This window comes from Mus musculus, chromosome 4 (genome assembly GCF_000001635.26).
Source record: "Mus musculus strain C57BL/6J chromosome 4, GRCm38.p6 C57BL/6J".
Lineage (NCBI taxonomy): Eukaryota > Metazoa > Chordata > Mammalia > Rodentia > Muridae > Mus > Mus musculus.
This window is the reverse complement of record NC_000070.6, coordinates 119,005,845-119,021,762: the sequence shown is the minus strand read 5'-3', so window position 1 is coordinate 119,021,762 and position 15,918 is coordinate 119,005,845. Positions and strand designations below refer to the sequence as shown.

Genomic DNA, 15,918 nt, shown 5'->3' with positions numbered 1-15,918 from the left:
CAGGAAGTGTCTCAGATCCAAAATAGTCTGTATAGCACCCGAATTAGATCTATTCCTGTGGCCTGTGATGGGGAGAGGAGTGTTTCTCAAGGCCATTCAGAGATTAGCTTGGGAGCAAAGCTGGGACCCAGGGCTTTGGCTCTCGGGCAATGTTCTTTTCATGAATGGTTCTGCTCTAAAGGAACTTAAGATTTGAGGAGCAAAGGCAAGCATACATTGGAGGGTTTGAGATATCTGGAATGGCCCAGCATGTATGGAGGAGGACGGAAGGGTCTGCAGCTCTGCCAGTGGAGCTAACTTCTTGATTTCTTAAGCAGGGAGAGGTAGTTTCCAAAATCACTCCCATGCTTTCCAGGCATGTATGGCTGTTCCCCAGTGAATCGCTTAGTCTATTCTGAAGCAGCTGTTAATGGGAAGCAAGAGTCCATGCCATTGTGGGGAGCCAGGACAACAAGTAGAACTTGACATTTGCCTACCCACTGTTTTCTATTCTGCAGAGAATTAGGCAGAGACAAACAGCAGGTTTCTCAAATAGCTGGTAGGTGATGGCCATAGGATGCTAATGTTGATCGTAGTTATGGCAACACAGTATTGGCTTTGGCTGGGGGCAGTAGCTTATGGTGATGATGGTGGTGGCTAGTGTCACAGTGGTGATGATGAAAGCAGTAGGCACAATGATGTCAGTGCTGGTCACAGTGTAAGGACAATGGTGGGCTGGTGGATAACTGTCACATTTGGGCGCTAAGATGACAGTGCTGGGATGGGGGGTTTGGGGGTAAAGAAAGTGATGATGTTGACTCAAATGATCTTAGGGACACTCTGCCTTCATAGACACGGTGGTGGCAGAGCTGGTGGCAATGTTTTGGATGGTGTTGGTTGTCTTTGTGACTTCCCTGGCTGGGGTATATGCCCCAAATGTTCGTGTATTGAGGGCTAAATTGTGAAAAAATATCAGTAGTATTTGGAGCTGAGACCTATGGGAGGCTAGTAGGAATGAATAATGTTGGGAGAGCAGAGTCTCAGAGTGCCACTGCAGGTTAATAAGAAGAGAACGTGGTCTGCAGGCATAGGAATGCACAGCTGTGCTCCTGGCCATTAGAGTGTGGAGGCAAAGAGGGATACACGGTGATAGGGGTGTGGGTTAGGATGTGGAGGATACAGGGGGATCATGAATTCATGTCTAACTTTGGCTACATGGTATGTTTGAGAGCAGCCTGGGTTGCATGAAGATGGTCTCTGCCCCAGCCCATGCTAACACGAGTCTTGCTGTGCCATGATACGGTAAGAAGGCTCTCCCCAGATGACCTGTAGTCAGCAAGCAGTACCTTGGACAAAGCCTCCAGAACTGGACCCTAATAAACCTGTATTTCCAAAATTACCCCATCCCATATGTTTTATCACAGCAACAGAAAAGGATGTCAGCCGGGCGGTGGTGGTGCATGCCTTTAATCCCAGCACTTGGGAGGCAGAGGCAGGCAGATTTCTGAGTTTGAGGCCAGCCTGGTCTACAGAGTGAGTTCCAGGACAGCCAGGGCTATACAGAGAAACCCTGCCTCGAAAAACAAACAAACAACAAAACAAAACAAAACAAACAAAACAAAGAACAACAACAACCAAAAAAAAAAAAAAAAAAAAAAACCAAACAAAAAAAAAAAAAAAAAAGAAAGAAAGAAAGAAAAAGAAAAGGACATCAATGAGCGTGATCGTGGTGGTGGTGTCTGTGCCAAGGGTGAGCTTGCTGTGGTGGGGTGGGTGGCCATTGTAGTAGTGGGGGTGACAGAGAGCCTGGAGACAGAGATGGGGACCCCAGCATGGTGGCAAATACTCAGAGACTGGTAGTGACCACAGCTCCCCTGTTGAGCTGGTGGTACACAGAACATGGGGACATCTTATCACCTTCCTGGCTGCCCACTTGCTGCATCCTGGCAACATTCCATCTCTGTGCATTAGAGACGTCTGCTTTCTGGGGGCTGGGTGTGGGCCCGTTGAGGAGAAACAGAGCTGATCCTGGGAATGTGGACAGAGAAGGCAGCTCACACGGGAGGGGAGAGTACTGCACGGGAGAGATCGGCAGCGAAGAGGCATGTGAGGCATGCCAGTGATGGGGCCCTGCACTGGGGTGGCAGAGAGCCTGCTGTCTGGTGGTGTGCAGGGGCTCACGTAGCTGATGGCGCTGCTGTACTTCCTGCTGACTCAGCAGAGCAGGCTGGGACCAATTCTCCCAGACTAATGTGTCTTCTCTCTGGGATTAACTCACACAGCTCTGGCTGGGAAAGGGGGGAGGGTAGCAGCCTCTCCCATCACCCCAGGCTTAGTGATTTTTTTTTTTTTTCAGAAGGTCTGTATAGACCATGGAGCCCAGAAGAGCCAGCCAGTGGTTGGGTCTACATGTCTTGTGTGTCCTCAACTTTATTCTCAGTGGGGCACCCCCATTTGGCTGGCAGGTAGCCAGGATCCCCAAGCATCAGTGGATAGAGCTACCCCATCCCACATGGCAGGTTTTCCTGGTGTTTATACCCTGTAGCCCTGCGGCAGTGCAAGTAAACGCAAGTCAGCCCACTGAACCTCTATTTCTGGGTGTGCCTTGCTTATTGTATAGCCGCATCTCGGGTCCTCTGTAAGTGGCTATGCTGCCCCCGGGCTGCCATGAGGGATGGGTGAGTCAGGGCACCAGGTGACTAAAGAGGGGCTGACACAGAGCAGAAGGTGGATGGCTATTGCCACCATCAGGCTTGGGCTGGCTTTGAGAAGATCCTTAATGTCTTGAGCCTTGGCTCTCTTACCAGCAAAATGGTGATGCTCTTAGCAAGCTCTCTTGACACAAAAGCTAACGACCTTACAGGGGTAAAGTACCCAGTACAAAGTGTCCGTGTCAGGGTGCACTGTTCTCCTTCTTGTTGTTGTTGACACAAAGGTCAGACCAGAGCCCTTCCTGGAGCAGTCATGTGTCACTTTGTAGGGTCTCGGGTCCCTAAGCTTCTGCTATCTAGAGAATTCAAGATCTCATGACAGTCTGCTGCCTCCAGATAAGAGACAGCCCTCCTCAGCAGCTGCGGGTGGATGGCTTCAGCAGGACTTATGCCCTCGCCTTTGCCCCAGCCTGGAATTTGTGATGATAGGGGCCGAGAAAATTCAAGAATGTTCTCTGGAGCCCCTCCTGTGTTGAAGCTTCTGTGGAATTCTGTGGACTTCTTTGTTCTATTTCTTCACTCCTAGTTTACTTAAAAAAAAAATTCCTTTGAGACAGGGTCATGCGTCATAAGCTAGACTAACCTGGTACCTGCTATGTCCTCTGGGCGAGTTCTCTCTGTCTTTCTCCTGTCTTCCCTTCTTTGTCCACTCCCTCATTTATTTCTCCAGAGGATGAGGAAGTCTCGGGGGCTGCCATGGGGCTAGGAATGGGGCTCAGGTTCCAGTTGGGGCCCCCTAGAATCATTCTGTGCATGCACAGTTTGACAGGATGGCACATGCCATGCAGAATTCTCAGCAACAATGCGGGCCAGATGCAAGGAAGCCAAGATGAAGAGAAAAGAGCGACTGTGTCAGCCCTTGATGCCCTCCTCTGGAAAAGAGGTCCGAGCAGGTTGGGGTGTCTTTGTGTTTGTTTAGGTTTTATGTGCACAGAGTTGGGTCACACGTTCTTCCTTCAGAATCATTTCCTTCTTAGCTTCCTTCATCTCATTCCCATCCCTTGCTCCTTTTCTCACTCTACCATGTTACTAAATATGTCCTTAGAGAGTGCATGTCTGAGTCCAGCATTGTGGAACACGCCTGTAATTTCAGGACTTGGAAGGTGGAGGCAAGGTTTTCCTTGGCTAGTGAGTTATAGGCCAGCCTGGGCTAAAACTCAAGTCTTCATGACACCCTGTATTAAAAACAAAACAAAACAAAACCAACCAACTAAACAACAACAACAACGATGATGATGATGACGACGACGACGATGACGACGATGACGACGATGTCGACGACAACGACAACGACAGGGACTGGAGAGATTAAGAATTAACATTGGCTGCTCTTCCAAAGCACCCAGGTTCAATTTCCAACACCCACATGACAGCCCACAACCATCTGTAACTTTAGGCCTAGGGTATCTGACACCCTCCTCTGGCCTCCGTATGCAATGCACATATGTGGTACATAGGTACACATTCAGGCAAACATTCGTACACATAAAATAAAAATAAACTAAAAAAACTCAACAAAACAAAACATATAGACATATATTTTGTCCTGATAAAATCTGCATGGGGGTGGGGGTGGTCTTTGAAAAACTAGTATCATGTCATGCCAGCCTAGTTTATACTTTTCTTCCCAGCGCAGATTCGCAGATCCACTGAGATGTCATGTGTGGATTGATCTCTTCTGACTGATTGCTGCGCAGTGTGTCATCCAACGCATATGATATTTCACACATTATTGCCCTAAGTGACAGACACATCTCTACCATAGCCTAACAGAATTACATCAGGGACTGCACAGAGTCCCAGATCTCAGCCTGCCTGGAGTTCTCATTTAATAGTCAGCTGCCTTTCCTAGTATGTAATTCTGGTAATGGTGCTGCTGTGAACACTGGCTGCATAAGCATCCTCACTTACACTGTGACATCATTTGTCCCTTCACAGTGCACTGATGCTCACCACGACCTGTGTCTGGGGTTGGGTATAAGAGTCAAGACATGCACTTTTTAGATAGCTTGTATCCTGGCTGTCATCATTATCCAATGAGATAGACAAGGAGTCAGGAACGAGTTCCTCTGGCTTTAGGGGTGGTCGCTGGGGCAGGAAAGGTTTCCCAAAGGCAAAGCCACTGGGTCAGGGGTTTCAAGACAAGGGGTGCTCACTAGGTAGATAGTAGAAAGAAACAAGCAGAAGTCATGGTCCAGGTGGAGAACTCCATGTGTTCAGGGTCAGAAGTGTGGAGCTATGGTGCAGGCTTAGGAAACTTGATAATTGCGATGGCAGCGGCAAAGGCATGGGAGGGAATAGGCAGGAGACAGTAGCCCGCACTTGGTGCATTCTTATTACACACCAGCCATGCTTCTACTTAGTGGTGTGTGTGTGTGTGTGTGTGTGTGTGTGTGTGAGAGAGAGAGAGAGAGAGAGAGAGAGAGAGAGAGAGAGGGAGAGGGAGAGGGAGAGGGAGAGGGAGAGGGGGGGAGAGAGAGAGAGAGAGAGAGAGAGAGAGAGGTGTATGCACACACATGAGTGTGGAGGCTAGAGGAGGATGCTGAGTGTCCTGTTCTATCATGCACTGTCTTATTCTTTTGGGACAGGGTCTCTCAATGAACCTAGAGCCAAGCTGGTATCCACCAAGCCCCAGTGGTCCTACTGCCTTGGCTCCCCACAGTGCTGGGATAATGAGCAGGTGCATGGCCAGCTGTGCATAGCAATCCAACCTGAATATCTTTTAAATCCTTGACCCCCCACCCCTCGGGTCAGGATAGTCTCAAATTCCCTATGCAGCTGAGGATAACATTGAACTCCTGGTCCTCCTGCCTCTATGTCCTAAGTCAGCACTGAACATTTCCTTTTAAATTTTTTAAAAAAATATTTATTTATTTTATGTATATAAGTACACTGTAGCTGTCTTCAGACACCCCAGAAGAGGGTGTCAGATCCCATTACAGATGGTTGTGAGCCACCATGTGGTTGCTGGGAATTGAACTCAGGACCTCTGGAAGAGCAGTCAGTTTTCTTAACCACTGAGCCATATCTCCAGGCAGAACCTTTTCTTTAAGCCACATAATAATCTAAGCAGGGCACAGGAGTGCATTGTCAAGGGCAAGGCTATAGAGTCCAGAGAAGTTAGTCACTTGCTCAGCTTATAAACGCACAGTTTATAAACCGAAGCAATGGAGCAGGCTGACGGAGCTTGGTGATCATGAGATGGATCATGAGTACTTTGGTCCTGAGACTGTGGAAGACTTTGACCGTCCAATGGAGGGACAAGGAAAAGGCAGGAGGTTTTCCTGGGGTGCCTAGGTGGCGCTGTGGGTGTTTGAGCCCATGAGAGTACAAGAGGGTATAGGGGCTGCAAGGGCTGAACAAGGGTGTGTGTGTAAGTGTGGAGGGCATTTGTATGTGCCATAGTTTATGGTCCACGTGTCTTAGATAGATAGATAGGGAGAGAGAGAGAGAGAGAGAGAGAGAGAGAGAGAGAGAGAAAGAAAGAAATGGAGAGGGAGGGAGGGAAGGAGGGAGAGACAGAGAGACTGGGAGAGAGACAGAGAGACAGAGATAGAGGAAGGGAGAAAGACACAGAGAGAGGGAGACAGAGACAAAGACAGAGACAGACAAAGAGAGATACAAAGTCAGAGAGACAGAGAGAGACAGAGAGAGAGAGAGAGAGAGAGAGAGAGAGAGAGAGAGAGAGCATACAGCTGAGCATATTTTCCTTTGAGTGTGTACTTCAGTGTTTCTACAACCTCTGGGGCCCCAGGAAGCTGTCAGAGCCCATCAGCCTGGCCTAGTGTGAGGGATCTGCTCTTGGCTTCAGAAGTTGGATGGGCACACATTACAGCCAGCCTGAGCCCAGGGACAGTGAGGCAGAATAATTTAATGAGGCTGCAGGAGAGTCTGGGGGTGGGGGTAGGGGTGGGAAGGATGCCAATCTGTAGCTAGGGCTACTCCCAGCTCCCTCAGTCCAGGGTCTGAAGGCTGAGTATGTCATGGAGGGAGAGGGCTAGCTGTGTTATGTGCTTGAAAAACACCACCCTTGTGCCCTATGCAATGGGAAAACTTCTTCTGAATTATGGATGCTTCACCCTTGCCTGGATGCCAATCTGGACTCCAGGAGTCTCAAGGAACCGCAGGGGAACCTGCACACCATCTCTGAGGCTTTCGTGACATTTCCCTAAGATATGAAGTGCACAGAAAATAATTTCAATCCCGTTGGCCCTACTCACTGGCCTTATAGAGGCAAAACTGAGACCCAGAGTGAAGGAATTCCCTAATACCCTAAGGCCACTCAGCAGAATGGAGGCTGGGCCAGACTCAGTACCCAGAACCACTGAATCCTCTCAGTGACCTCTCCACACTGTAGGGCTAAGACCATACTCCATCAACATGCTCTGATGACAGTTGCTTATTTAGTGGGTTCTCCTGTGCCCTGGTCATTCTTTCCTTCCTTCCCAGGTCACCAGGTCACCCACTTTGTAGATTGGGGACTGTTTCCCTGCTGTCCACTTCCAAAGGTCTTGCCAAGCAGTCTAGGAATAGAGGGCGGATGGTCTCCTCATCCCTGTGCACACATGTTATCATGTCCTTTAAGAGGACCTTAGTTCATACAGGAAAATTTGAGGGGACTCAGCCTAGGCAGTTTTACATTCTGTATGTGCATAGAAAAGGGGGGTTCTGGGAGTAGTAGGAGGTGCAAACATGAAAGACTGGGTAAAGACAGAGCGGCCTTTGCTAGGAAATACTTGATACAGGCTAGGCTAGAAGAGCCCCATCATTCCAGTGGCCACAGTGAACTAACTTCAGGGAAGTTCTTATGACCAATATTCCCTTCCACAGGTTCCCAGGTCAATCTGTAGAGTCTAACCCAAACCTTGCAGCTGTACTAGCAATCTGGCTTACTTGAGATCAGTGGTTCTCAACCTACGAGTCTCCACCCCTTTGAGGGTTGAACGATAACCCTTCCACAGGGGTCACCTAGGACCATCGAAAAACAGACACTTACATTAAGAGTCACAGCAATATCAAAATTACAATTATAAAGTAGCAACAAAGATTATTTTACGGTTGGGGTCACCACAACATGAGGGACTGTATTAAAGGGTCGCAGCATTAGGAGGGCTGAAAACCACTGCTCTAGATCCTAGGTTTAGGTTCTAGCATCTAGAACCTGTACTGCAATTCAAGGTCTACCACATCTGAATCCAGGCCCAAACTGAAGGTGTTGCTTGGCTGCCCTGGGACAGATGGATACTCTTGGAGGCTGGCACCCAACTCACTTAAATTTGCCATCCTTAAACCTTAGCTCTCGAGAGTCAGGCTGGATGGTGCGCTAGGTAACAAGGTTGCACGTAGTAGGTAACTGAGAGGCATGGAGTGATGGCCTCAGGTTGGCCTTAACTCTTGTACCTTCAGGTGACCCTGTGCTTTAATCCACACTTAAGCTGTTCCAGGAAGCAATTTTCCCTGTCTGAAAACTTCTCGGTGAACTCTTCCTCTGCACTCAAGACCCCAAGTCAAGTGGCCCCGCCTCTGGTCCAACTGAGCTGTTCTCTACCCATGATCCTGTAGAAGATTGACAGCTGAAACCAGCCAGGGTCTAGGTTTTGAGAGTCCTTTGTATCTGATATATTCATGTGTGTCAGTCACTCAGAAAGACTGAGTTGGCCCAAGTAATCCAGCTCAAAGTGTCACTTGGAAGTCTGAGTTAGCTGGCTTGCCAAGTTCTATAAACCCCATTAGTGGCTCCTAGTGCTTTGCCCTCGTCTGGGCACCCTGACCCTTTTCTTTAGAGCACGGGAAAGCCGCCTTATGACTCAAGGTCTGCCTCAGTGAGGGAAAAGAGCCCATAGCAAGGTTCTGGGCAGAAGACAAACAGCAAACAAGACAAGACCAGCCGTGCTGCCAGCCTGGCCCGGCTACCCCAGGCTTATGACTTGGCACTTTTTGGGACTACCTGTTGCCTTGGCCAAGATGATGTGGTGTGAGTTGCCTGGGCCTGTGAGGAACTGGTCTTGGATCACATTTTCCAGGGCTGCTGATGACAATAAACCCATATAAAAAGGCTATGCTGGAGCTAAGGTTTTCCCCTTAAAACCTCAAAAGTCTAAGTCAGGCATGGTGGTGCATATCTTTAATCTCAGCATTTGGGAGGCAGAGGCAGGGAGATCTCTGTGAGTTGGAGGCCTACTTGGCTTGCATAGCAACTTCTAGGACAACTAGGGCTCCTTAGAAAGACTCTGCTTTAAAAAAGAAGAAAGAAGCCAGGCATGGTGGCGCACGCCTTTAATCCCAGCACTCGGGAGGCAGAGGCAGGAGGATTTCTGAGTTCGAGGCCAGCCTGGTCTACAAAGTGAGTTCCAGGTCAGCCAGGGCTACACAGAGAAACCCTGTTTGGAAAAACCAGAAGAAGAAGAAGAAGAAGAAGAAGAAGAAGAAGAAGAAGAAGAAGAAGAAGAAGAAGAAGAAGAAGAAAGGAAGAAGAAGAAAGGAAGAAGAAAGAAAGAAAGCCCCCTCCCCTGAAAACCCAAACACTTCAGGGTTTAGCTTCTACCAGGGTCTAGCCTTAGCTGTGTCTGATTAGGGTCAGCCTCCCCCTCTGCAGTAGGAGGTAGAGAAGATATGTGATTGCATGAGTGTGGGAACATGGGTGTGTGCCTATGTGTGACTGCAGAAATTATGTGCAAGTGAATTTACCTAAATGGGTCTCATGTGTGATCGAATGCATCCACATCTATGTTCATGTCTGTACATGCTAGTACACGTATGTGGTGCTGCATGTGCAGACCCACGAAGGTAAGTAAAGTATATGGGACTGAGTGTGGGTGTGGTGGATGTGTGCCCACAGGCTATGTGTGAGTCTTCCGCTAAAATGGGTGGTGTGTGCTACGGACACATGTGTCTATGTGACAATGGTGGTCTGAATTCTAGTTTGGACTCTGCCATTTTGTAAGCTGAAAACCGAAACACATCCTTTCTTTCATCCTGTGAAATGGTATGCTCCAGATGAGGCCGCCCTTTCAGAACCTCACATAGTTCTGAAGGCTTTCGTAGTTAACTATGATTTTGGAGTTCAGTGCAAGCGTGTGAAAGGCGTGTGCTTCCCTGTGCAAAGGACACAACCCTGAATTCCGATTCCATACTTAGCATTTGTGTGGCTTCACATTCTTTTCTAAGCCTCAGTTTCCTTTTCGGTCAAAGGAGGCTAACGACTCCTACAAGGCTGCTTTGAAAGCTAGAAATGCTGTTAGCAATGCCTGGTCCAGAATCTGTCCCAGAAGCCTCTGTGTGAGAGTTTTGTATGCATGTGCACATGTGTGCTTCCCCAAGAGCATGGCTGCTTAACTTCCCAGAGTGGCCCGGGGAGCCAGCTGACTGCTCTGTCTGGATTCTATGCTGTGATTGCTCTGATTTCTGTCTGCTCCTCATTAGGAGAAGTAGACAGACACTGTCCCAGCTACACATCCCAGAGCCCACATCCTTGAGGACTTCCTGCCGCTTCAGACCAACTATCACATGGGTCCAGCAGCCTGGAAAGGAGGATTGGTGTGGTCAGGAGACAGGCCCCCCAAATCCGATTACTGCCTACGCCCCCCTGCCCCCCCCCAATCCGGGGCATTAGAGACTAAAGAGATTCTTCTTCTGAAAGGATCACCTGCCAGCACGTGGTGGTGGCCCAGCCAAGCATGGCTGTCGAGAATAGAGCCAGCAGTAAATAGGGCCATGATCGCAGTGAGCTCCCAGCCCACGGAGAGAACCAGGCTGGACCTGGGTCTGCCTGAGACATCAGAGTGAGAACAGCTGAAATCCTGGTCTGAAAAGGCACCTGTGTGGGGTGTGTGCATGTGTGGGCACAGAGTTCCCGGAACACAAGGAGCCTGAGGGGTTGGTAGGGGTGGGGGAGGGAAAGGAGAGACAAGGGCCTTCTGGGGAAAGATCACTGTAGGAAGAGCAGGCAGGCTGGAGTGAGGAGTGTGTGTCTTGTGAGCATGCTGGCTCCTGTGAATGTTTGCAGACACCCCACGGTGGGGGCCCTGGGGAACACCACAGCTGGCTCTTCCATTTTGTGGGGAAACAAAACAAGCCAGGGCTGGGAAACAAGTGCCTCTGCTCAGCCTCTGTGAGGACGACTGATCCCAGCTACTGTGTGGTCTCTGTCTTCAAGGCTTGAGTTGAAGGATATCAAACTGAGCTGCCCTGCTCCCTGCTTTTGCTGGTCTAGAGGGGTCTTGAGCTGGGGCAGGAGATGGACTCTCAGTGATGTCTGTCTTCTGGTCCATGGTAGGGGCTGGGACTGGGCTCTATGTTCCTGTCCAGGGTTCCCACACTATCCCAGAGTGTACATTCACACCTGGATCTGGTTCACCAGCATCGATCATCCAAATCTGGACCATGGAGCACCCAGAGAGCTCACAGCTCCAGATCATGAACACTGACTGGGCTCCAACATCCAGGCTGCAGAGAGCCCCGACCCTCTGATGGAGTGAAAACTCCATCCTAAGAGAAGATGGACCAGATGCATCAGATAGGCGTCCATGACATACATCTTTCTGGATTCAGAATCTTTGCCAGGACCCCCACATCCAGATAAGGATTCTCAACACCCAAACTCTGAATACTAAGATAAGATCCCAACATCTGGACCTGGCACATCTGCACTAGCTTCTAACTCAGACCCAGAAAAGCCCCACCCAAAGGCCACCAATCTCACCCAGAAAGCTCTGAGCTGACCATACTGAAAACTGACTCCCCACCCATCCCCCCGCTTGCCTCTCCCCATCTTTCCTGAATGAGCTCATCTTGAGAGCCCTTCTCAAGTTCCAAGTCTTTTATGGAGCAATCCCTCATCTCTCAGGATGCCCAGGATGGGGGAAGTGGATAGAAGGTCCTATCTATGCCCTTCTAGGGTGGTGCTGGGAATCTAGCTCAGATACCTAGTTGGAAGTGGGCGGAGAGAGCTAGGTGGGAACCTCTCTCAGAGACCCCGCTGTTCCTACACCGTGTGTCCCCAAACAGCCTGCAGGGTGCTGGGCACCCAGCCAGGAAATCCGGTGCAAACCCTTGAAGCTGGCTGGCCTGGTGGAGGTGGGTTGGGCACCATCAACGTGACCAAAGAGTCCCCCCTGGGACAAGGCGGCTTCTGTGCAGTCCCAGTTGATCCCTTGGGGCTTCAAATCCCATCCGGCTGACTGGGCAGCGTGGGAACAAGTGGTATGGCTGGGGGCCTGTGGGTATGAAGGTGAGGGGCCCATGGGCTGAGAGCTGTACTCTGGACAGGGCTCCCAAGTTCCCAGTTAATCGTGAAGTTTTCATCAGACAGGGAAAAGCTGTATTATCAACTGATTTGTCCTAGCTCCCTGCTTGGTTAAAGCCATTACCTGAAATTAGGCACCATAATCAACTGTTTCCTTGAGAGTTAGATAGCATTTTATTCCCAATTGATAAACCAGAAATGAGAGGCTCAAAGAGTTCAACTAAGGTGGAAAGCTAGCTGGGTCTGCGGCTCTCTTCTGCCCTCCCCAAGCATGGAGTTAAGTGCAGGCAGCCAGCTAGCACGCTGGCTTTGCTCCTAGGTGATCACAAAACAGCTAGAGGGAAGCCTGCAGCACAAGGTTGGTGTGTGCTTAAGGTCTCCTTCCTGGTCTTTCTGTATGATGGATCCCATAAATGTATTCAGTCAATCTCTTGGTTAACAGCCATAGGGCCGGAGGGAGGAAACCAGATGAGAGCAGAGATGTAGGAGGAGAGAGTGGATTGGATGGAATCAAGGAAAGGGCTTCCCAGAAGTCTCTCTACTCTGTCCACACAGATGGAATGTCAGGACCCAAAGAAAGGGCCACAGTGGTGGAGATGTGCAGAGATCCACCCCAGCTCCTGGGAACAGAATAAGGAATTCCAGTTGCTGTTCTGGAACTAAAGGCCCGTACACATTCCGCGTCTCTTGTTTGTTATAGATGAGACAGTTTGGGATGGCAGAGGCATGGGGGTGGCCTGGGGTGGGAACGTGCATCTCTGTGGTAGTCTTATCTGTGCATGCCTCTGAGAAGGGACCTGCCACATCTTTGGAGCAACGGCTGGACGTGGCTCTGCGGGTCTGGGACGCTTCACCTTATTGGCATCTTTGTGATCTCTCCTGACCCCCGTGTTTCTGGCCAAACTCTTATCTGAAAATCTTGCATATATCTGGGTTTCTGCCCCTATCCCTGCTTTTTCTCCAGCTCCAAAGAATGCCGCTGTCCTGCCTGAATATGCAGAGGAATGTGGAGGGCAAGGGGAGAGGGTAGCACATGGCCCAGGCTGTTGGCCTACTGGCTATGGAAAACTACTGAGGCCTCCTGGAGCCCAGCAGGCCTGGCCAGACAGGCTCAGAGCCAGGCTCCACAGCAGTCGCTCTTCCAGGCCCCTCCCACTCTTTTCTCTGCAGCCTGGGGACCTGCTGAGATGGGTCCTGTAGTAGGCAAGCGAGCACGGCCTTTCCTCCCACCATCAGCCAGAAGGTCCGCCAGGCCTCTGCCCCTCCCTGGGCGTAGGCATCCCTGGGGGCAAAGAGAAGGGAGTGGGTTTTTTTTTTCCTCTGAAGTCCTTCCTAGGCCTGACATTCTCTTCATTCTGTGAAGGTTAAAGGACAAGTCTACCTTTGTTTCAAGGGCCTCCTGAAAGCAAGAATTCTAGACTCTCTGATCAAGAAAGGTTCCTTATGATAATCTGGTCTTACTCCCCCCCATGTTCTCAGATCCACGGTCTCCCCAAGTTAGCCCTCCATCACGGCTCTTTCAGCACAGGCAAGAAAAGCCGTTTTGTTTGGCTTGAAGGATATAAACGTTTTGACAGATGGAGGTAGGGTTGAACTGACAAGTACTTTAGATGGGGTGGGCGTAGGTAGGCAGGGGAGGGGTATGGCCAAGAGACAGAGCAAAGGTGGGTGGGTAGGTGGGGTAGCTGAAAAGGGTTTGAGCTACACAGAAGGGTTCTCAGATCCCGGGAGGATGGAAGGGCTGCTAGCCTATGGGTTGTTCTGCTCAAAGAGCCAGCTATGGATGCACAACAGGGTGGGAACTCTTGTGGCTAACTGTGCAAGCCTGATCCGCTCCCTTCTGTATGGTGCCCCTCTCGTCTCAGCTAAGAACAGCCTGTCTCTCTCGGGGTTGTGAAGGGTGAATAAGTACGTGAAGTCTAGGTACAGCCCTCCATATCTGATGTGGTGTAGGACGTGCTCAGTCACAGACACACACAATGGCAGGCCTGGCACTGGAACACATGCCTGCAGTCCCAGCAGGAGGCTGGAGACTCTGAAGGTCAAGGGTCAAGGTCATCCTCAGCTGTAGACTAAGTCTGAGGTAAGCCTTGGCTACCTGAGAACTTGTTTCAAAACTGAGGCCTTGTCTCAAAACCAAAACAAAACAAAGCAAGGGTGTGGAGACATGATGGCTCCGTGTTAGAAGTGTTTGCTGTTCCTGCAGAGGGCCCAGATCTGGGTCCCAGCACTGCCATGTGGCTAGCAATCTGTTGTATCTCCAGTTCCAGGGTATTTCTGACATTTCCTTTTGGCCTCCTCAGCCTCTGTATACACACGGTGCACTTACACCCATGCACACAGAATACACATAAACTAAAAGTAAATCTTTAAAACAAAGCCAAAACCCAAAATACAACCCCCAAACCAACCAACCAACTAACCAACCAACCAACCAACCAACCAACCACTCCTACCTCCTATATTTTTGACTAGTCCAGAGGTCCAGAGGGACAAAACAAAACCAGGGGCCAGAAGGAAGCTGGTCCCCGGAGTGGAGTGTCTGCTGGTCCATAATTATATCTCTGAATGAATGGAATAAAGGGCTAGGGAAGTCCTCAGGGGGCTTGGGAGCTGCCTGAAAGTGGGAAGAAAACTCCCACTGAGTGGCCTTGGGTTTTGGCTCTGGGTGGCCACAACCTAGGAAGCCTGTTATGTTCCAGAGAGCTCGGACCTTATCCACGTTCACTACCAGGCCCAGGGCTCCAGGCAGGTGGGGCTGACACCGGAGCAGGAGCCTCTCCGGTGCTGGGCGGTGTAGGTTGGGTTGACGTTATCCAAAGGGAATGAAGAGACAGGAAAGGGCCCCAGGTCCTCTTCCACAGGATCAGAGCGGCGGTCAGAGGGGGCGGAGGAAACCTGGGTGACTGTAACCAAGGACACTTGGTCCCTAGGTTTCGAGGAGGACCGCTGGGTGTGGTGGAGCGTGCCCTTCCTCCCTGCACTCGGCAGGCAGAGACAAGTGGGTCTCTGTGAGTTTTGAGGACAGCTTAGTCTACACAGGAGGCTCCACGCCAGTCAAGGCTACACAGAGAGACCTTGTGGAGAAGGAAAGGAAGGAACACTTGGACAGCCCCAGTCTGAAGAGCTTTGAGAGCTAAAGAGACAAGATAGAGACTTCAGTGGAATCCTGTTTGTAGAGGGAGGCAAAAAACCAAGCTGCGGCCAGCTGAGGAGACTTGAGGGCAGTGAGAGAAGTGAGGCAGAAGGCAGGGCTCACCTCTGCCCAGAAGCTTGCCTGAGGCCTAGGGGATGGGTGGAGGCTGCAAGACTTTGAGCCTCCAGGTGAGGTGGGGAAGGCTCATGCTGCCCAGATAGCTCAGACGGAGGGACTATGGCTCAATACAGCTAAATGGCTTGTACAAAGTCACAGCAAAGTGGACAAATTTCATTATCATACATACATACATACATACATACATACACACAAACAAACAATAACAGAAATTTATTTATGTGGGAAATGGAAAGCAATGTAATGCACATGCGAATTGCTTGCTGTGGCCATAGCAGTAAAACGTGGTCACTGGAGAATTCTAGAGCATTCTAGGCAGAAGCAGGCCTCAGGTCCCAGGTAGTAGAGAGCTACCCAATGCGAGTGCTAGATTCCGAATTCTGGTCCTTATGACTGAACAGCAACCACTCTTAACTACTGAGTCACCTCTCACGGTTTTGTTTCTTTGTTTTGTTCTTTGGAGATAGGGTTTCTCGGTGCAGCCTGAGCTGTTCTGGAACTCACTCTGTAGACCTGTAGGCTGGCTTCCGACTCGCAGAGATCTGCCTGCCTCTGCCTTCCAAGTGCTGGCCTCAAAGGCATGTGCTGCCTCCTCTCAGCCCAGCTACTATATTTTTTGAGACAGATCTCTATTTAGCCTCAAGCACACAGTCCTCCTGCCTCTTGAGTGCTGAGATTTTTGGCCTGTGCCACCACGCCTGGTCTGAGCC

At 50.2% G+C, this 15,918-nt stretch overlaps 1 annotated feature.

Annotated features, from left to right (window-relative positions):
- Positions 1,687-2,612: an enhancer, noted in NCBI's record as "VISTA enhancer mm165". NCBI's record gives its function as "enhancer in: eye[4/5] | heart[4/5]" and the evidence as "EXISTENCE:transgenic organism evidence [ECO:0001131][PMID:17130149]".